Genomic DNA, 21,544 nt, shown 5'->3' on the forward strand with positions numbered 1-21,544 from the left:
ATGAGCAGGGATAATGACATCCTGAAAGTCCTTATAGCTACTGTCATTCTCCCATGTTGGCACCTCAGCAGTCGTACAGATCATTTAGAGAATAGATGGATAGACTGCTGTGAGGCCTAGGAAGCTCCGTTTAGCAGTGATATCCAGAGTAATAATGATAGCAGTCTAATTACGCTTCCACCCGAGCACTCTAACTTTTGCTGAATATGTGCAGTGCTACGAAGGAAGATGTTACCTCAGCTGTCAGCTATTGTATCATGGTGGCTACCAGACTGTGTTGATGATGGTGATCGTACATTCTATGGGTAGGTGGAAGGAACAGACTCCAAGGTCTGTGCAAAAACCTGTGCAAGGTTTGTGCTGGACTCCATGACATTAATACAAATGTTGCAATGTGCCAAATACTTGGGGCTTGGTTCTCTGCCGGGATTAGATCTGCGGGGTTAGATGCTCGGGCGCGCAGCCGATCGGGGGGAGGGGGGGTCTCATTTTTCTGTCTGCCTCCCCGGTCCGAGTCTGCCATGGAGCTCGGCGCGGCTGCTTGAGGCCGCCGCTGTGCGCATGCACGGAGTCTGAACCAGAAGTATGGGGGCCTGAATCCGCGACTGAAGCTGCGAGATTTATTCCGGGTCCCTGCTCGCCCCCTGCACGGCATTGAATTAGGTCAACTTTTTTATAGGAATCTCTGGAATAAAACTCCAGCATTTTTACACCGGCGTGGGGACATAGTATCATTTTGGGAGAATCCACCCCTTGGTTCTGTACAGCCACCAGCCTTCTTCTACAGCCTGTCCCTTCAATGTCCTCACCTGATTCGTCTGGAGCACAACAAGAGTGCAACCTCATTGTCAGGTGAACTGGTACCTGAGCAATCCTTTTTCCCTGCCCCAGCTCCTCCGCATTTGGGTCTGCACCATGCACAACTTCCCCACTGCCCGAGCCTCTAAAATATGCAGAGTCTAAGCTGATGGCAGCAAGTGAAAGATTGAGTTCCTTTTCTCCTTCATGCACTGGTCAAAATTTAAAGTGAAATTATAAATTGCGTATGAACACCTTTACCATTTTTCCAGACAGAGACATCAGAGGAAATGGTCTCCACCCATGGGGAAGGTTTAAGATTAGTCTGTTAATGCCTTAGCCACCAGTAGAGAGCTGCACACAGCCAATGATCCAGACAATCACCCTGCCTACAAATTGCATTTGCTGCATGCAAGACCCCAAAAGGAGAGAACAGGGTCCCACATAATTTACCTGTGAATTACAGCTATTTCTTTAATTATTGCACTTAAGCATATGGCGTGCACCCAAATACTTGGTTAAAATGATAGACAGATATTATTGCTATTTGATTGGGGCTTGAAAACTGGTTGACAGCAGCCTGGAGGCAAGAGCACTTGGGTCGTAAGTATATGGTTACAGGTTTAAGCCCGGACTGATGCTTCTTAAAATCCTTGAGCTATGAGTTTAAGGAGTTCTATCATTTTACAACCTGACTGTTGAAAGGAAATGATCCTCCATTTAGCCCTACAAGAAACATGCTTCTTGTCAGTTCGATATGAAGAAGCACAGCTCTGGCAATGCCTGCAGCGATGTTAATGGAGTGGATAGTGTCCAGGATGAAGTAAGGAGGCAAGACACACACACACAGAATCCTCAGAAATATGACATTTTTGAAAAAAACATAACTTGGAAGTGTTTGACTGAAAGACTTGTATAAAATGTGAAATATAGCTCTCTGGAGAATTTCAGGATAATGAACGAAAAGATCCAGAAAGGCTCTGAAAATTAGATTTGGTTTGACAAAAGGCAGTTTTCTTTTTATGTTCCGGTGATTATCTACTTTATTCAACAAAATACTTGTCATCTCAATTCTTATTTTCTCTTTCAGCAGAAGGTTATTTTATATCACTTTCCGTTGCTCAGTCAGAAAGATTATGACAGCGACCAGGTGGCCTGCGTATAAACCTTTCCAGATACCAACAGCAAAGTGGCCAAGTCAGTGACAGAGAATCATTTTATCCATTTCCACAAACCTGAAAGGTGAGATATGGAACTGAGATATGTAACGGGGCAACATGGTAGCACAGTGGTTAGCATAGTTGGTCCGCAGCTCCAGGGTCTCAGGTTCGATTCCCGGCTTGGGTCACTGTCTGTGCGGAGTCTGCACAAGCTCCCCGTGTCTGCGTGGGTTTCCTCCGGGTGCTCCGGTTTCCTCCCACAGCCCAAAGATGAGCAGGTCAGGTGCATTTGTCATGATAAATTGCCCTTAGTGTCCCAAAAAGTTTAGGTGGGGTTACTGGTGTAGCCATCTGGGATGGCCACTTACAATAAGAAACATGGACGGTCGCAAAGAATAACGGGAAATATGGACAATGTAAGGTTCAGGCGATGAATCCAGACAGCATCAAAACCCCAAACCGATTAGCATTTTGATGGCCCATCTCCGTAAGACAAAAGACTGATGCTTGAGTAACTGATACAATGTCAGACATTTTGGTGCCACTGCCTGTACTCAGGAAGCATCAACAACAGGGTCAATGACCGCTTAGGACACGCCCAGCCATCAAGGCACCCGCCCCTTCATTGGCTCAAATCAAATAAAATGATCAAGGAACTACCCAATTAATGGGGTCCAAACCGAAGGACCGCCCAAAAGAGCGCAAAACTTCCCAAGGATAAAGAGAGAGACCGCCATGCGTTCGCTCTCTCTTGCACCTGGCGCTCCGGCAACGTCCACCTCCAAGTGCAGCACCACCAGAAGCAAGTTCAAGTTCAATGCCCGCTACCAGACGGATGAGCTCAGGTGAGCAGCAGTTACGTCTCCAGACCCAGTAGATCCAGATTCGAACAAAAGCCACTGTTCCTCTGACCTAAGCCGGGTGCCTGAAGTTAAGTACAGGTTGTGATAGTTGTTAAGTGTAGTTTAACTAGTAGTGTTTATGTTGCATGTTAATCTTGTGTGTAAATAAAGTACCATTGATCTTGAACTAACTAACTGGTTGTTTTGCTCTTTGATCGATGTCCGGTTGAACCTTGTGGTGATATCTCTTGGTACCTGGTGACTCTGAGCAATATAATATCGATATCTAAAGAAAGAAGGGCAACCTTATTCATTGCCATATTTATAGCAGGTAAAAGGCAAAACTGGGTTACTGGGATGGGGTGAGGGATGAGCTTAAGTGGGGTGCTCTTTCCAAGGGCCGGTGCAGACTCAATGGGCCAAATGGCCTCCTTCTGCACTATAAATTCTATGATTCTATGATCGTGTGCGGAGTACGAATGTACTCTGCAATGATAATAAATGATTGCATTGTGCAGTTTTTAATTTTAAAATTGATTGTTTTGTTTTAAAAACGTAGCCAAGTTTTTATTCATGTGTGGAGCAAATCTCCTGATGCCTTGTTGCTGGGGATCCTCCGTGGGAGAGGCAACAGAACATGATCTGGAAAGATTGTGACAAAAACTGGAGGACAAACATACACCACTTCGCTGCTGTGCCTTACAAGAAGCTCTTGCCACTTTAAACTGTTATAAGCATTACAAACCTGCAACAGCTAGTCTTTGCCTTTTGTCGTTTCAGGTGAAGTTATGTCTGCTGTCAGACTGACGCAGAAATGACAAAAACAGTTGTTTGCCAGCCTTTACTGTGAACAGGTTTCTTTGCTCACCAGTATTTTCGTATCAGAGGTGTTTTTTTTTAACATAATCCAACACATGTCAGAATGATTTAAGAATGACAGGTGGCTGCCACGCTTGTCCTTTTTAAAGCGTTGGAATTTGTGTAATAATGTTAGCATTCAATTTCTGCGCATGTTGAAAGGCTACATTTACTGGATTGTGTTGGAACGTCAGAAGGATGTGACACACTCACTGGCACTGTGACTTTTAACTTGTGGCTCCTCCTCTAATTTAAGATCTTGACTAAAGTGGACTGTATCAGTAAGTACTTTAAAGTCATTGGGGCCGAAGTTCCTCAGAAGTGAAGCTGATCTGGCAGGCTCCAGAAGATGACAGACAACTAGGCTGAATTTCCGGGCCACCCCCAAATTTGTCGGCGGAGGCAGGAAGCTTTGTAAGTGCCAGCACAGGTAGTGTATCAATTTGAAGATGCCAATCTTGGCTCCAGCAATGTTCAACAGGGGCTGGTTTAGCTCACTGGGCTAAATCGCTGGTTTCTAAAGCAGACCAAGGCAGGCCAGCAGCACAGTTCAATTCCTGTACTAGCCTCCCCGAACAGGCGGCGGAATGTGGCGACTAGGGGTTTTTCACAGTAACTTCATTGAAGCCTACTCGTGACAATAAGTGATTTTCATTTCATTTCATTTCAGTATAGAGGGAGGGCGGGACAGGAATCCTTCTCCCCTAAATTGACACCAATTCAAAATGTGGTTTACAGCTGATCAGTGACTGAAGTTCTCATTTTTAGAGTAACAGACAACTTAGCGACTGCTTCAAAGCTCAATCAATGAAGGCAGCCAGGTACAGGGTGGGCAGCTGATGATAAGAGGCAAAGGTTGTTGTCAAGGAGTTCCCTTGGCACCGCACCACGCAGGTGTCAGGGAGAGTGGAACTCTGTGCCCAGATTTGGAAAGGGGGTAGCACCCATCTGACACCCAAAGGGCAGAAGGGGTGGGGGGGGGGGGTGCAAGACTGACAGTTGGGTGGCCACCTGCCGAAAAGGAAAGCTCCAACTGGCAATGGGAGCAACACTGTCATACTTTGGACTATGAGGTAATGAGGTCAATGCCCTCTGCAGGAAGAGCAGACCGCAAGGATCAGAAAGACATGGACAAGTAAAGAAGGGCAAGAATGCAACAAAGGTCTAACCCTCCACACAGGATCTACCACTTTAGAAGGAGCTACCTGGGGATGACCGAGAGCCGGTGCCACAGAAGACAGCTGGTCACAGACATCTCTGCCTCACAGATGAAGATTTCACAATTCTTTAGGCTGTTTCTATTCCCTGCCAATGGACACAAAAATCACTGTGGTCTGCAACATCTTCACTTCTGGTTCCTTTCAGGGATCAGCTGTGGACATTGGTGGCATCTCAAAAGCAGTTGCATATCACTGCATTTCACTGGTCACTCTTTGCCAGAGTTGGACAGCACATACATTTTAGCAAGAGATAAGGGCAATGAGTTTTGCCTCCATCATTGGACCCCACCCCCCCCCCCCCCCCCCCCCCCACCCCGCCCCCCAGGAGCAGGGCATTACTGATTGCAGATATGTAGCCAATAAGGCAACCGGTGAGCAACAGTGACTGCTCAGTGAGATACGTCAACAGGAAGGACTTCCATTCACTCATTATCCAGCTGGTATGTAACTGCAACGATGACTCTCCACGTGTACACTCGCTTTCCTAGCAGCTGCCATGCCACATTTATCCCCTATCAAACAGAATGCCTCTAATGTTCACTTCAAATCCCAAAGGGTGGGAATGGATTTCAGGTGATAAGGAATGGATGCGGATATTCCTGCAGGAGTCCCAGACAGAGGTATAGAGATTAGACAACCAAAACCACCTGCTCCATGAAAAAACCATTGGGTAGGTCATTGGGCTCCTGAATGTACGATTCCAGTTCCTCGGCCAATCGGGCGGTGCTTCCAAACCTAACTCATTGTGGCTGTTCTCTCCATTACAGTGAGGTCTGGATCTTGAGGATGCTACGACCCTGGAAGAAGTCAGCTCATCGTAGGAGGAGCAGGAGGCATAGACAGATGCTGAACTCAGAGGGGCATGATGGGGTGGCCTGCTCCTACCATCCTCCAGGAAGAGGACCACTCTCCTTTCCCTCATAACCTCTATATTAGTACCAGATCAACATCAATGAAGTGAGAATATGTCCTGTTCTTGATGCCAGACCTCCAGCTCCCCAGTGATACCCGTTTCTCTTTGGTGAACTTGGAGGATTTGGCACAAACTGCATATCCCTCCCTCAGAACAACCAGCAGACTCAATGATGGCTATCTTGTGGTAACTAAATGACGTCTGACCCACCCCACTCCTACTCCACTGGTTTGAAGAGGACAAGAATCCTGTGCTCTATGAGGTCAGCCCCAAGTAAATCTGAACTTCAATCAATTTCCCACTGGAGACGGGTTTCTAAACCAAAAAATTTCTGGCTCCTGTTTCTCATCTCCATTGTAAAAATTCATCCCTTCAAATTTGCCAAATTACCAGATGACGGTTGGAGACTAAGTGCTGCCGCTGGTGTAGAATCACAACAGCTGCGTGCTCCCGCTAGGAGCACCGGTTGGTTGAAATTCACATCATGCAAATGGACCAGCATGCAGCCAACATGCACCCCACCTAATTCCCGGACCCGCAGGCATCTGATTCGCTGGAGTCGGGATTTGCGTTCAGAGACTGAAAAGCTGGAGCACCTTTTAAGCACTGCGCTCAGCACAGACTGTCATTCCAGAAAAGAAGATGGCTGCACAAAAACTTGCTCCAAGGTTTCTGGAGTCGGAGAAAATGCTGGATGCCATTGAGGAAAGGAGGAACACCCTCTTCTCCAGAGTGGGGCAGAGACTCAAGCTCATTGTACTGAACAAGGCCTTGAATGAGGTGGCAGAAGCTCTGAGTGCTGCCAGCCTCACTAAGAGGACCGGTATGCAATGCCGTAAGAAGATGAATGACAACACCCTCCCTGCCTGCATCTCCCTTACAGCCCATTCTCCACAAAACCCCAACACACGCATTGTCCTCTTTGGCCAAGAGCCTGGTACACACAATCCAACAGCTTCAAACCATCCAAAAACCCATATCCCAGTGTCTCACTATGTCCTTTCTGTGTCTCCAAGGATAAAGTGGCCCATAATCACCTAGAGAACCAGAGGACGGAAGGGGCAATCCCAGATATTCGGGTCCACACCCTCTCAGAGGAAAGAGCCCTGCAGCTCGCAGGAGAGATTGAGGAGAGGGCAGTGGCTGAAATGGAGGTCAGCATTAGCCAACAAGTCAGAGCCAATGCAATGCAGGTGTCCCTGCAGCAAGTGAGTTACCCCTCTCCACAGACCAACCTTTCCAAGGTCTCACCTCATGTATTTTGTCTTGCAGATCACCATCAGACAAATCTGGGCCGTCCAGGATCGCTGTCCTCATCCAGACCCACAGAACACTCCGGGGAAGACACCAACGTCTTGCCATTGCTTTCACTTGCACCATCCATCACTGCAGAGACTATCAGCTCTGTGGGTGATGTTAGTGATCAGGCTCCTGGGTCACCCTCTGGTGAGCACCACACACATGCTGCAGCACATCAGGTGGAGGCAGGGACTCTAGAGGGAGAGGATGGTCGGAGGATGGCCCAATATCAGGGAATGGCTGTCGCCCAGACAAATGTTGCACTTCTGGAAAAAATTATCCTATCACTGTTGTCGAAGGGGAAGTAGAGCCAGAATCTACAGGAGGGGGTGTTAGCAACTTTACAGCCACCTTCAGACTCAGGAATTGGTGCCGAGAATGCGTGGCACCTAGGCCAACACTGAAAAGATGGTGCCCGCAGTGGACGGCCTGGGGCAAGTTGTCAGAGCCACGTATCAGGGCATCCAAGCTTGGAGCACATTGTGCTGTCCATGGCTCAGGAGCAGGACAGGAGAGCCCAGTCACAGGCAGACATGTCCTGGGCGCACATGTATATTGCATTGACGCTCCAGAGCTTAAGCTATTCACAAAGGGTCATGGCTGAGAGCATCGAGAGCAGTGACCGCACAATGACTGACCTTAGCCAGTTACAGAGGGACAGGATACAGTCCCAGAGGAATATGATAAGTCCTGAGGAACATGTGACACAGTCCCAGAGCGGCATGACGCCTTCTTTGCATTTCCGCCTTGCCCTGTTGGATGGCTGGCACTTGAACTTTACTGGCTGGCCCCTGCTCTTCTGGGACAGACTCATCTTGCGCAATACCTCCCCTGGGCTCGCCCTGGCGCTCTTGCCGCCAAGCATCCACAACAGCAGCAGCAGCGAGGTAGATCGCGAGTATAGCTGGCTGTAGTCTAAAATCCATTCTCTGAGAGGTGCAGGAGGGAGAGACAGAGAATATCAGCAAGGTGAGGATTCAAGTCATTCCTCACTATTCTCTGGGGTCCAGGCCATACACTGTAACCCTCCCTCCCCCAGCAAGCCCGGCTTGAAACATTTTCTCACCTCCTTGCACCTCCTCAATGGCAATTGCACCTGTGCCGTGCTTGTAAATACTTGCACCAAATCACACCTGAGTGACTCCTGGTTGAGAGGGCTGGAACATCGGGGGCTTGATGGAGGGGGTGGAGAATTGGGCTTCCAGACCATTAATCATATTAAAATGACTCACTTCCTGAATCATCAAAGACTTTCTACCATCCGAAAGTTACAAGGCAGGAGTGTGATAGGTTAATCTCCACAATACATTCAAAAATATCCAGGGAAAAGTAGCCCACTTGATTAGAACCCCTTCACCCAGGTCAGGAAGTTGGCCAATTATCAGCTTCTCAAGAGCAAATGGGAGTTGGACCAATAGATACTGGCATTTCTAGCCATGACCACATTCCATGAATTAATAAAACAGAACACCAGAGGAGAAAATGACCCTGAGTGAAATCTTCACTCTCTTGCAATGGCCTGTACCTTTGATTGAAGAGGAGGAAAGTCACCCAGCACAGGCACTTTAGCCTCTTATCCGACTTGACCTAGGTATCTGAGTTAGCTTAGCTTGTTATTGCTTCGTTGTTGTGCTCATTTATGTTTTCTCTGACTTAAGAGGCTCTTGAAATAAATGTTTAGTTCTGTTAAATATGGAGGGGAGCAGCCATTTATACATGTTTGGAAACTTATTATTTCACTCCACATTCCCATCTTTAGCACTGAGGGCACCTTGGCCACCCCATTAAGGGCTCCACTAGTTCTTTTCAATGGCGAATGGAGAAGGTAATGGATGAGAACCAATAGAATGAGAGGTCAGAGAGACAACAAAATATGGAGCAGGGTCTGGTATCTTTCTAGAGAAGACTCTACTGGGAGTCAGGATGTGGCCTGGCTGTGGCTAGACTCCATGGCTTTCTATGGTACAAGGTTTCCGTGACATACCCTGCCTTGTGCAGGCCTGCTATGTGGTATTGGTTTGAAAAAAAAACTATTGAAACACCTGACGTGCTTTAGTAACATGTCAGAATTGTTTTATTTTTGTAATTCATTTGAAATTCAAAGTTTTTATGCCCTCAGGAATTTTTTGGGGGCTTATGGTTCCTTCAATTGCACTGGAGCCAGTAAACAAATGAACATAGTATGCCTTTACATCCATTAAAATTGTAGAATTGAACAAATAGTACAAATAATGAAGGCCTGTGGCATATGATTTATAGTTCACTTATAACACTGGTCACAACATTTGACATTGTAATTTATAGTCTCAGACAGTGTTATTCAAAAAATATCACTGATTAACCCAGGCAAGATTAACTGTGACATAATTTTGGCTACATGCAATAATATTAGTCGTGAAAGTCTGACACAGAATACAGGTAAATATATCTCACGTCTATATTTATTTAATGAGCATCCAGCATTCAGCGCAAAACCTTGCAATTATCATGAAAGGGAGATAAAGAACAAAGAACACAAATAGTACAGCACAGGAAAAGGCCCTTCGGCACTCCAAGCCTGCGGCGATCACGTGTCCTATCTAGACCAACCGGCTGTATCCTTCTATACCCCATCTGTTCATGTGTCTATCCAGATAAGACTTAAAGATCACTGGCGTATCTGCCTCAACCACCTCACTTGGCAGTGCATTCCAGGCCACCACCTCTGTGTAACAAACGTCCCCTGCACATCTCCACTGAACCTATCCCCCTTCACCTTAAAATGGTGTCCCCTTGTAGTTGTTGTTAGATATTAGAAATTTGGATTCAGAACTGGGGTCCAAAAATGAAGTAGACAATTATCCCAAACTCAAGGGGATACGCCCTTACCTGACTGGGTCACATGCTCCCAAACATACTTAGACTTGGTAGGGAATGCATAATGTGATTCACCAAAGACCCATTGTCTTTTGGGCCATTCCTACATGACCAGCCATTATCCTATTAATAGAATCTGATGTCCTAATGGTGTATAAATGGAAGTTAAGTCCATATGAATTGCATAACTCTGGCCTTTCGTGTAAATGGGAATGGGCTATCAGCCAAATAACGAGAATAGATTCAAGTTTGACCACTTCGGGAACGAAGCTTTGTTTGAAGGGCAGGGCAGAGTTTAGAGAGAGAGAGAGAAATCCTTTTGGGAACAAAGGCAGAAACAGATAGGCAGCCAAGAAGACAGGTCAGGAAATCTGGAAGCGGAAGTCTGTGGAGAGCAGCCAGTGAGGTCATGAAGCCTACTATCTTAAAGATGTAAGCAGCCATGGAACAGGTCATGAAAAACTGCCGCAGACAGAGAAAATTTTAAAAAAGAATTCTGAAAGAGATATCCTAACAGAAGAAAGATTGCTTCCTAAATCAAAGGGCTGCCTTTGCCTGAATGTGTAAGTGGAACGAGAGCTGTATTTTAATTTCAAGTGTTGTTTAATGGGACCTCGTGTGTTAAAGTTAAGAAACTGCATATAATCTGTTAGTGTTAGAACTATGAAATTTGAAAGTTTAAATATTATTTTCTTTTCTTTTGTTTTAATAATGTTTTGTTCATTAAATAACAAAGCCCAATTTCTTACATTATCACTCCCGCAACGAAACTATCTTTTTGCACAATCTTAAAATTTAAAAAGTATTAAGCATCTGGTTCAGCATCTTAGCCTTTGTTGAGGGCTGACCAGGCGTCCGTAACACACTGCTTATGTTTCTCCAAAGTTTGGAATTCCAGCGTGAACTGGCACAAACTTATTGAGCACAGAAAACCTGAGTGCAGCTTCTTGATTTTTGTCTAGCAGTAGCATATGATGTTTTCATTTTATCATTATGATTGCTGAGGATGTTGACTTAGTCAATGAGATACATTAGACCTGCCGCTGCTCACCATCCAGAATGGGGGTGGATGCCGACACAAAATGCTGCGATTTCTGGAAATCTGAAATAAAAATGTTGAAAAATACTTGGCAGGCATCTATGGAGTTAAAGCTTCAGACTATATTCTGTTCATAAGTTGCTCCCTTCCCCCCACTCTTTGCTGTGTAAGCTGAGCCCTGCAGGTTTTGGAAGGATTTTTCCAAGCTTCAAAGGTCAACTTATATACACAATGTATGGTAGCCATAACTGGATTCCAAATTGGTCACTTGTTGGATAATTCTATCCTATGAGTGTCCACAATGCATCTTCTACATATGTCTGCCTATATTGTATTATTTCTCTTTAGGTATGAATGTCTGTCAAAATCCTAATTATAATTCTTTCAATGCTCCAGTATTCTAACATTTACCATGGCAACAGCAGTACACCATTATGTTAACTTCGGCTGTTGTTCATATGCTGAGGATCATATTGTTCAGATGGTAAAGGCATATTTATGTAAGTATTTGAATTGGAGAAATCTTAACGGAATATCATTCCCTCCAGAAATAGGTGTCCAGATTGTCTAATTTTTCCCCTCCTTCCTCCAGTAAGGACGACTTGTAATTGTTCATGAAATTTGGAAGTAGTATTATCCGAAAAGATGTTTACCTAGATCTACCTAGAATGAAATACCTGTCTCTTCCTATCTCCCACCTCTAATAGTGAATGTTGCTTCCGTTAGCCAGATATGTTAGAACAAATGGATTTCTTGCAACCATTGTCAAAATACAGAAAGGATTCATGTAATTATTCCTTCAACCTTTGTTTCCATCTCCAAACAGATAGAATACAGCAATAACCAAGGGCATCCTGCAAAATCTAGTTGAAAAGCGATCAAATTTCTTACAGTGAGGATGAATGACTTGGGATACGGCCTGAATTTCTAACTCATTTGTCGTCAATGGGCAGAAAATCTGGCACACTATCTTGCTTACCCTGTGGATTGTGAAATAAAATCACTCTTAACAATGTTATTGAATAATACATAGTTTGTGGTAGTTTCTGAAAAAATTAATTGAAATAACTCCAACCAGTTAAAATATAAAAATCTACTGCACAGCTTTCGGCATCAAAGGGTTGGGAAGCCGGGCACAATGGGTGAATCCCACGAGAGCCACAAATCGAGTTTCATGCCCGGCCGATCGCGAGTCACCCAACTCGCTGCGCCCGGCGTACTCTGGATCACGCCCTCGCTGAGCATGATCTAAATCAACATATTTATGGATCATTTAAATATTTGGGTGTGGTATTCAATTGAGGCCCGAGAATCAAAGGCCGTGCCTTTGAGATCTCAACCAGGTGCTGTTTTGTACTGTTGGTTTCCACAAACATGGACCAAGCGTGAAGCCATCTTGTGGGGTGTTTCAGGACATTAGAGCCCCCCAGATGGTCGGCGACGGTGCAGGGATATACCCTGGTGCCCTGTCACTTGAGCACCTTGGAATTGCCAACCTGGCACTGCCAGGGTTCCAGAATGGCAGTTCCAAGGTGCTTACATGCCAGGTTGACAATGCCAGGTGTTGGGCACTGGGGGGGGCTTGCCCATGAGTGGAGGGGATCAAGGGGCCACAAAAATATTGGGGGCTCCTGAAAGTGGGAGGTGGGCTGAAAGGGCAGGGGGTTTGGAGAGCAGGGCAGTTGGTCAAAATGGCACCCCGATTTGCGAGGAGCCAGTCCTGCTGGTGAGCTCAACTTGCCAGTTCAGGAAAACTGCTAAAGTGTGGCTTCGTCAGGGAGAAACTCTCCGAAGTTGAAAAAACTAGCAGTGTCCGTGAATAGCGGGGTGTATCTCAGCGCTGCAACCATCGAGAAACACCCCACCAAATGTGGCTGAAAGCAGAGCATGTTTTATGGCTGCTGAATCGCGTCCAATATGTAAAACTAACACACCTTTTAAAGAGTAACTTTGAATTTTATTTTATTTTTAATTTTTGTCTTATGTTTTCAAATAAAGAGCAAACACTCAGCCAGTTGCTGTTTTCCATTGGAAGCACAAAATCTGTTGAAATGGGCTATTCAGCAGTTGTCCCACAGTGGATTGAGAGCTAAATGAATCAGCAAGTCTTAATAACAGTGATGAATGACGTTATTGTGTAGTACACTGCAGTCAATAAAGTAGCAGGTTATGGATCAATATTTCAATATTGTACTTCGAGTTCAATACTAAATCAGAACATGACATTTATTTAGTTCCCTTCACTGGAAATGACTTCACTGTGAACTTAATGAGATATGAATTAAAGTATTAACATTAAACTTTTCTTGTTCATTATATTTTGGAGTGGCTAAATTGCTTCCATTTCAAGCATTTAATATTCCCCAGTCCACTGATTGAGGAAACAGTCCAATGCTGGGACCTATTCAGAGCTTCTTCAGTGAAGACTCCAGCAACAGGCAGTGTGGCAGGCAGGGCGGTTAATCAGACGGAAGCTGAATTGTTGAAATCAAGATAGTGCGTTCAGAATGAGAAATTAAGTCGACGGCACGAGTATGGTGGGCTGGGTCTTGCGGTTCTCCTTACACTATAATTGTACTACATAAGCACTCTTTATGTTACATTTTTAAAAAATTAAGCCCTATCTCCAAGATTAAGTCAGCCGTGCAAGACAATCGTGGTTCATGTTTGTTTAAAGGTGGTGTACACCAGTTGGCATTGTGCAGTTGTGTCTTGGGTGAGTAGTTGACTTTTCTGAACTCGAATGGCAGGACCAGCAAGGGCGAGTCAGAGATGGGGGTTGGTGTGGGTTTGGTGGTTCAGGCAGGGACATGGAAGAGTGGAAGGGGGCTGAGGTATGACAGAAAATGGAGTCAGGGCATGGAGAAGTGAAATATTTTCATGTGACAAAAGTGAATTTTGTGGAAAAACCCGTGACATGTTTATGCGTTCATAAAATCTTAAATAGCTCTTCTGACCAGTATATCTTGACACAAGCCCAACATCAGTATTGAAGTGGAGGCAGGCTGCTGAGTCTGATGCCCTGTTGCCTGTGATGAATTTGACCTGCATCCTCTAGTGGCCTGGGCCTTGAGGGCTTTGTCCTTTTATCAGCATCTTACACAGCTACAGGGGCAACAGACTAGGCCATGTCTGCCTCAGGCAATGAGGTCAATGGCAGAAGGAAAGACGAGAAGCCTCTCAACTTTCCTGAAAGGAAACCTTCTGGGCAGCTGGCACTCGCTCCTGCTCCACCTGGATGTACAATGGCATCTCCCCATCTCCATGAGGAGAAGGGGCACCTGGGGGGAGTCCCAGTGCTTTGACCTTCTCTCTAGACCACTGCTGTATGGAGCCAGTAGCTCGAGTGATGAAGTACAGTCAGAGCGCATACGGATTGATTGTTCGACCTAGCTCTCTATGGGAGTCACCAACGTCTTCCTGGAAACAGCCAAACATTCATAAGACCCCAACATGGCAAAACACAGGACATGCATGGACACCTCCATACTGATTGCAAAACTGTGATTAACCTCTGGCATCTCTGCAATAGATTTCTCTAACCTCTGCTGCATTTTCAACAGGCTCCTTGTGGCCAGAGTCAGAAATCTGCCACCAGCGTGGGGCACAGTGGGGATCTAACCCCCAGCTATCCTCTGAGTGCTTAGGACCTTGGCTGTCATAGTCTTCCTCAGCTGCTGGGTGTAGGATAAGGGGGCGGGATTCTCCGATAATGGGGCTAAGTGCTGACGCCGTCAAAAACGCTGGAGCATTTTACAACGGCGTCATCTGGCCACTAGGAGCAGCGATCCTGCGCCGCACAGGGGGCCAGCACGGCACTGGAGCACCACACGCAGCTCCAGCCGCCGATATGGGTGCCAGCACGGGCCTGGTGCGGAGGAGCATAGGTCCCCTCCCGCTCCCCCAGGATTAGCCCGCCCGCCGATAGGTAGCCCCCGATCGCGGACCTGGCCAATGTGGAGGCCATCCCCCGGAGTCGGATCCCGTCTCCTCCCCACCAGGAAGCCCCCCGCAGCCAGAATGCCGAGGTGCCGCCGGGTAGGACCACATGCGAACGACGCCGGCAGGACTCAGCTGAACCCGGCGGGCATTCGGCCCGTTGAGCACGGAGAATCGGCAGGTCCGCGTTGAGCGCCCCCTGACCGGCACACCGACGACCACACGGCGCCATCGGCAGCCCAGTGTCACGCGATTTGTGCCCCCCCCCCCCCCCTCCAGTGATTCTCTGACCTGCCGCAGGATCGGAGAATCCCGCTCAGGGTGTTTGGCAAAGCAAAGGTTAATGAGGAAATGGAGAATAGTACCAGCCATGTAGTAACTGGAGAATCACATGATATTAGATGGTGTGGTTGACAAGAAGAGGAAAGCATTCTACACAAGGCAAGACAATATAACCAGCAAGGCAAAGAGGAGAGCTCACCAGTCAGCCAAGAAGGAGGTACAAAAAAGAACAAGGGAAATCAAGAAAGATAAGGAGCTGCAACTCCCTGCTGACAAGCCAAGGCTTCTTCAGTGCCTCTAACGCAATATATAGACCCAACAACCTCGACCACAACCGGTGAGCAGTAAGGAAGGAACCCTCTTGAGAGTCAGAGAAAATATTTTCCTTCGATGAAGAGAACACTTCAAAGAACTCCTAAACCGTGACACAATCATAGATGAGGACGTGTTTGAGGCAGTCCCCAACTCCCCGTCCAAGATGGTCTTGGACTCCCACCAGGCATGGATGCAGTCACGATTAAACATGTGAAAAATGGAAAAGCCACAGGAGTGGACGAGATTCCAGCAGAGATTTTCAAACTTGGAGGAGAAGAGATCACCCGTCATCTTCATCAGCTGTTCCTGAAAGTCTGGGGCAGAGAGGAAATTCCTGCTGACATCGGGGATGCCATCATCACGGCTATCTTCAAGAAAGGAGACAATGCGGACTGTGGCAAGTACTGAAAAATCTCCCAACTGTCCATCACTGGGAAGATCATTGTCCAAATCCTTGCTACTTTCCTTCTCCAAGTCTTTGAAAACTCCTTCCGGAAAGCTAGTGTGGCTTCCAAAAATACCATGGAAGAGCCACTGCTTTCACTGCTTGACAACGGCAAGAGAAATGTCAGGAGCAACATCAAACACTTTACATGGCCCTCATTGATCTGACCAAGATTTTTGCCTCAATCAATCGGGAAGTATTACGGGAGACGATGTCAAAGGCTGGCTGTCCAGAGAAATTCATCAACATCCTCCGGCTCCTACAGGACAAGATGTTGCCAATAGTGCTCACTGACGAAAATAAGACAGAAACCTTCAAGGTCAAGACTGGAGTCAAGAAGGAATTTGGCATTGCCCCACCCTTTTCTTCACCACCACCATCCTTCACCTTGCCAAGAATAAGCTTACCAGTGTTGTGGACATTGGATACATTCAAGCAGAAAAGAACACTGACATTGTTTGTCGAACCTCAGTATGTGGATGGCATTGCCATCACCATTCTATCACAAGAGAATCTCCAAGCCATGCGTGACACCTTTGTGGAAGCATGCCAAAGAATCTGTCTCAACCTCAAGAATACTAAAGTTCTTTACCAACCCACACCAGGCTAAGATCCAGTCACTCCCTCCAACAAGACCAATGGAGAAACCCAACCAAACGAAGAACATTTCTCCTACCTGGGAACCACCTCTCATCCAAAATTCAACATTGTATCCAATCCGTGAGCACCTCCTTCGGATACGTACAGATGAAAATCTTTGACAAGTGCGACATCCATGCTGACACCAAGATCCTCGTGTGGTTGTCCTCCCAACTCTTCTACATGGCTCAGAAATCTGGTCTTCGCACAGACACCACCTAAGGCCCTGGAGAGGCACCACCAATGCGATCTGAGATAGATTCTCAGCATCAACTGGGAGGGTAGGCATACAACATCAGTTTCCTTGAAGGAGCCAAGAGCACCAGCATCAAGGCCATGATCATTGGAAACCAACTCCGCTGGGTTGGCCATGTGCTTAGGATGTCAAAGTCCCAAATGCCAAAGCAAATCTTCTTTGCCCAGCTCAAAAAGGCTCCCGAACATAAGAAAGACAAAGTAAGCTCCTCAAAGACACTCTGACGCTTTATCTCAAGAAATGCAGCATAGGTGTCAAAGCCTGGGGGGCTCTTGCACAGAAGAGACCAATTTGTAAGAACGTCCTGATTGAAAGGACACAATTCTTCGAGGAGTCCTAACAGCAAAGAGGATTGAGAAAGCAATACGCCTGATCTCGAGTCTAAGCGCTGATCCTACCTCCCTGAAATATCTCCCATGTGTGCGGTGGAATATGCGACTTAGAGATCGGGCTAATCAGCCAGGCAAGGACTCACAAAACCCATGACATAGAGTTTCTTGGGCAGAAATCTCCGCCACCCGGGAATCGGAGATTCGGCCAGGGCCAGCGTAAATCCTGCCCCTGCCGTGGCCGGAATTCGCCGCCACCCGGTGTAGCCACCTGAGTTGGCCACTTCCCCAAACAAAATGGAGAATCGCAAAGACAGCAGGGAAAAATGGACAATCTAACGAAACAAGCAGTTTTGCAGAGTTCTTTAGTGTATTCGGTCTGCAGAAAGCAGACAGCACTGAAACCAGCAGTTATACATATTGATGAGCGATCCCCGGGAACAATTAGCTACAACAATTAGCTACATTTGAGACACTCAATAGCAAGTCGGACTCCTCGGCGCCAACGGAAGTCGAAACAAAGGAGACAAACAAGCCAGAAAGAACCGCCCAGCGATCAAGAAACAGCCATAGTATTGGGGAATTCAAACCAATCGATTGGTATGGGATCCAATCGATTGGAAGTAAGCTCGGGGTCCACCCAAAAGGGCGCGAAGCCCCTGGGACCTATAAAAGACAGGTCCCAAGTTCAGTTTGCTCTCTTAGCCGGCCCTCCCAGCAGAACATCTTAGCAGCTCTCGAAGAACTTGACCGTAAGAAGGAGAGGCTTGGCCAACTGCTGCACCATCAAGTAAGTGTTCAGTCAACCATGCTATGAGATAGATGCTCCTGACCCCTTAGTCCATACCAGCTGGAAGCCTGCAGACTCAGGATCGAGCAAGAGGCCATTGTTCCCTGACCCATCGGGTTCCCTTATCCAGATAGGTATTGGCCTGTTAGTGGTAGGAATAGCCTAGTCTTTTAATATTGTATGCATGAGTAGTGATTAACTGTGTATTAATAAACGAGTTTTGATTCGAACCTTACTAATTGGTGTATTGAGTCATTGATCTGAACTTGAACTTGAACCCCGGGCCTGTGTCGTGGGGGCACTGTTTTTCTTCCGCTGCCGTCACGGCCTCCACCATGGCGGAGGCGGAAGAGACCCCCTCCACCGCGCATGCGCCGGTGGTGGCTTCAGCAGCCGCTGATGCTCCGGCGCATGCGCGGACTCACGCCAGGCCTTTTGGCCAGCCGTGGCGCTGTCGGCAGGGCGCCATAAGCCATTTGTGCCGGTCGGCGGAGCGGGAGCCACTCCAGCGTGGGCCTAGCCCCTAAAGGTGCGGAGAATTCCGCAACTTTGGGGAGGCCCGACGCTGGAGTGGTTCTCGCTACTCCGGTATCCCCCCCCCCCCCCCTCCCCGCCCGCCGGGTAGGGGAGAATCCCGGCCCTTAAGTGGACAACCATATTCAGTTGCGTGTGATTGCCAAAGAAGAAGACGAGTCTGGAAGGAGCTGGAATGGAGACAGCACACATGTATGGCAGTAACTTAGATATGTTGGGTGGGACTCTCCCATTTCCGGCGGGGAAGGTGGTCCCGGCGGGATGGAGTGGCGTGAAACACTCCGGCGTCGGGCCGCCCCAAAGGTGTGGAATCCTCCGCATCTTTAGGGGCTAGGCCAGCACTGGAGTCGTTTGCGCTCCCCCGGCCGGCGTGGTAGACATTTGGCGCCACGCTAGCCGGGGCCGAAGGGACTCCGCCGGCTGGTGCGGGTCCATGCATGTGCAGGAGCATCAGCGGCCGCTGACGTCATCCTCGTGCATGCGCAGGGAGGATTCACGTACGCGTCAGCCATGGTGGAGGCTTACATGGCCGGCGCGTAGGAAAAGAGTGCCCCCACGGCACAGGCCCGCCCGCGGATTAGTGGGCCCTGATCGCGGACCAGGCCACCGTGGGGGAACCCCCCCCGCCCCGGGCTAGATCTCCCCCCCCCCCCCCCCCCAGGACCCCGGAGCCCGCCCGTGCTGCCAGGTCCTGCTGGTAAGGGACTTAGTCCAATTTACGCCGGCGGGACCAGCATAGAACCAGCGGGACTTTGGCCCATCACGGGTCGGAGAATCGCTGGGGGGGGGGGGGGGGGGGGGGGGGGGCGCTGCGAGCAGATCGGAGAATCCTGCCCGTTGTATGCAGTCCATTCTAGCCCCACAGGCCTGGAGCCCCAACACAAGTGAATTATCCAATAATCCATGTACAATTTCCAAACTCTTGGGCCCTTGACTGCCCAATAATTTATAGTCACCAGCTTTGTAAGTTGAACACAATAACTGTTTATAAGAGGAATAAAGTTGAAATATGCAGTAATTATAACAGAATAGCGGTCAGGTAACCTATTCCCCCCTCCCATTCAACCATCCCGCCCCCCACCCTCACAAGACAGACAAACACAGATGGAGGGGGAGGGGTGAAAATAATAAGGATTAAGATGAAAAGAAAGTCTGGAATCCTTGTTTCCAACGTTGAAGTCTTTACAGCAGGCTGTCCTCCAAGGATGCTGAGTGTATTGTTAGTGATGATCTTCTGGTAGTAACATTGTCAGCACTTCCAGGCTGTACAGTTGCCTCTGAAGAGTCAGTTTAAGATTTGTTAACCTGGGCCCTCACTCAAAGGAACAGCCTCAGACCTGTTTATCTCACTTCAACCCAACTCCATCCTGAGTTTTAATCTTACTTGGTTTCCAGCTTCACCAGAATGACTGACCCCCAGTCTTACTGAGGTAAGAACAGAGTTCCCCATATAAGATTTTCAGAAAGTCATAAACATCTCAGAGAGAGGGAGAGGAAATCAGAGAACCAGTTTCCAGCCCTATTCGCAAAAACAAAATAAACCACACAGCCTTACTGTGGTGAGAGAAAAAGACTCCTTAACTTGGTTTTGAGTCAAACCCTGCCTTCAGCTGGTGGCTTGGCTTTATTTCTTTGCAGTTCAGTCTGGATCTTTAGAGAGAGTCCATTAGATGAGAGAGAGAGGTCAGAGCTATGTCCTCCAAGCTTTTAAATACATGAATAGGATGGGAATAGAGGGATACGGACCCAGGAAGTGTAGAAGATTGTAGTGTAGTTGGGCAGCATGGTCGGCACGGGCTTGGAGGGCCGAAGGGCCTGTTCCTGTGCTGTACTTTTCTTTGTTCTTTGTTCCAAACCAAAAATGAAAGCAAGAAAAATAAACTGGTCTCACTGAGGAGCATTCCAGAGACAGCAGCACCAATCATTGCCTGTCCGCGAACAGGACCCAGCTTTTGGGTTCAGTTCATTGGCTACCAGCCAATTCAGTCAGTCCGAGTCATCACCGATGTCAGCCCAAAACAGCATATCCTGCTGGAGCTTCCCGTTTTAATTTAAAGGTAAACTGCTTGGCCTGAAAGTCATTAATCATCCATGTACAAAAATTGTGATAGCCAAAAGAATAACGGAAATTAAAAGGAGAAATAGTGAACAAACAAGAGATAAACAGGAGGACCCTTACAATGTATATTGTTAAGTGTTACCAATAAACTCCACATGGCGGCAATGGTGGGTGGATCCCAAAATCCCGGAGAAGCTGGAGAAGGAAGTTAGAATCTCAAAGCACGAATAAGAAACTGAAACCTGACCTGAGAGAAGTGTGCCTAAATTGAAGGTCACTTAAAAAGAAATGGAAGACACAGTTGGAAAGTGCCTGACTAAAAAGCTCCATTACCAACATGGAGGTTGACGCCTCCATCAGGGCACGTGGAGTCCCATTGCCAGACCTAGTCAAAGGCATTCTCAAAGAACCTAGCTAGATCAAAAAAAGGCTGAAAAGCAGCAACCCTGGCTTCGAAATGTATTGCTATTCCTTCACTTTCACTGGATTAAAATCCTGGAACTCCCTCCCTAACAGTACTGCTGGTGTACCTACGCCTCAGGCACCACAGTGGTTCAAGAAGGCAGCACAACACCACTTTCTGAAGAGAACCTAGGAATGGGGAATAAATGCTGGTCCAGCCAGCGACGCCCACATCCCAGAAATGTTTTTTTAAAAAAGCTTGGCTATTAAATGCAAATGCCATTTGTGTAGCTTTCTTTGAAGTTAGTCTGGGCAATTCTAAGTGATCAGCTCGAGTTTGCCCAGACATAATGAGATGTAACATTTCCAAAACTGAGCAGTGAATTATTTTGTTCTGATGACTCACAGGCAAGAGGTTAGCCACCTTAATTGTCTTCATTCAGCAGAAAAGTCCAGTTTAAAAATGAGAACTAGCAATAAGGATAAAATGTAATAAGTTGAGTTATTTTCTGTAACAAGCGAAAAGAATGGTTATTTCACAGACATTCTTAAATGGGCAATTTAAAGCA

The 21,544-nt window shown here is 47.2% G+C and overlaps 1 long non-coding RNA gene across 3 annotated transcripts; it reads left to right on the forward strand.

The window, feature by feature from the left end:
* Positions 1–41: 41 nt before the first annotated feature.
* Positions 42–11,897, forward strand: LOC119969495. 3 transcript variants are annotated; one of them, XR_005461385.1, is made up of 4 exons: positions 42–305; positions 1,889–2,040; positions 11,382–11,485; positions 11,812–11,897. It is a non-coding gene; the product is annotated as an uncharacterized LOC119969495 (long non-coding RNA). The 3 variants fall into 3 exon arrangements; XR_005461386.1 differs by lacking the exon at positions 11,382–11,485 and having other exon boundaries at positions 42–353; XR_005461384.1 differs by lacking the exon at positions 11,382–11,485.
* Positions 11,898–21,544: the final 9,647 nt, after the last annotated feature.

The sequence above is a fragment of the Scyliorhinus canicula genome, chromosome 7 (genome assembly GCF_902713615.1).
Source record: "Scyliorhinus canicula chromosome 7, sScyCan1.1, whole genome shotgun sequence".
In the NCBI taxonomy this organism is placed as follows: domain Eukaryota; kingdom Metazoa; phylum Chordata; class Chondrichthyes; order Carcharhiniformes; family Scyliorhinidae; genus Scyliorhinus; species Scyliorhinus canicula.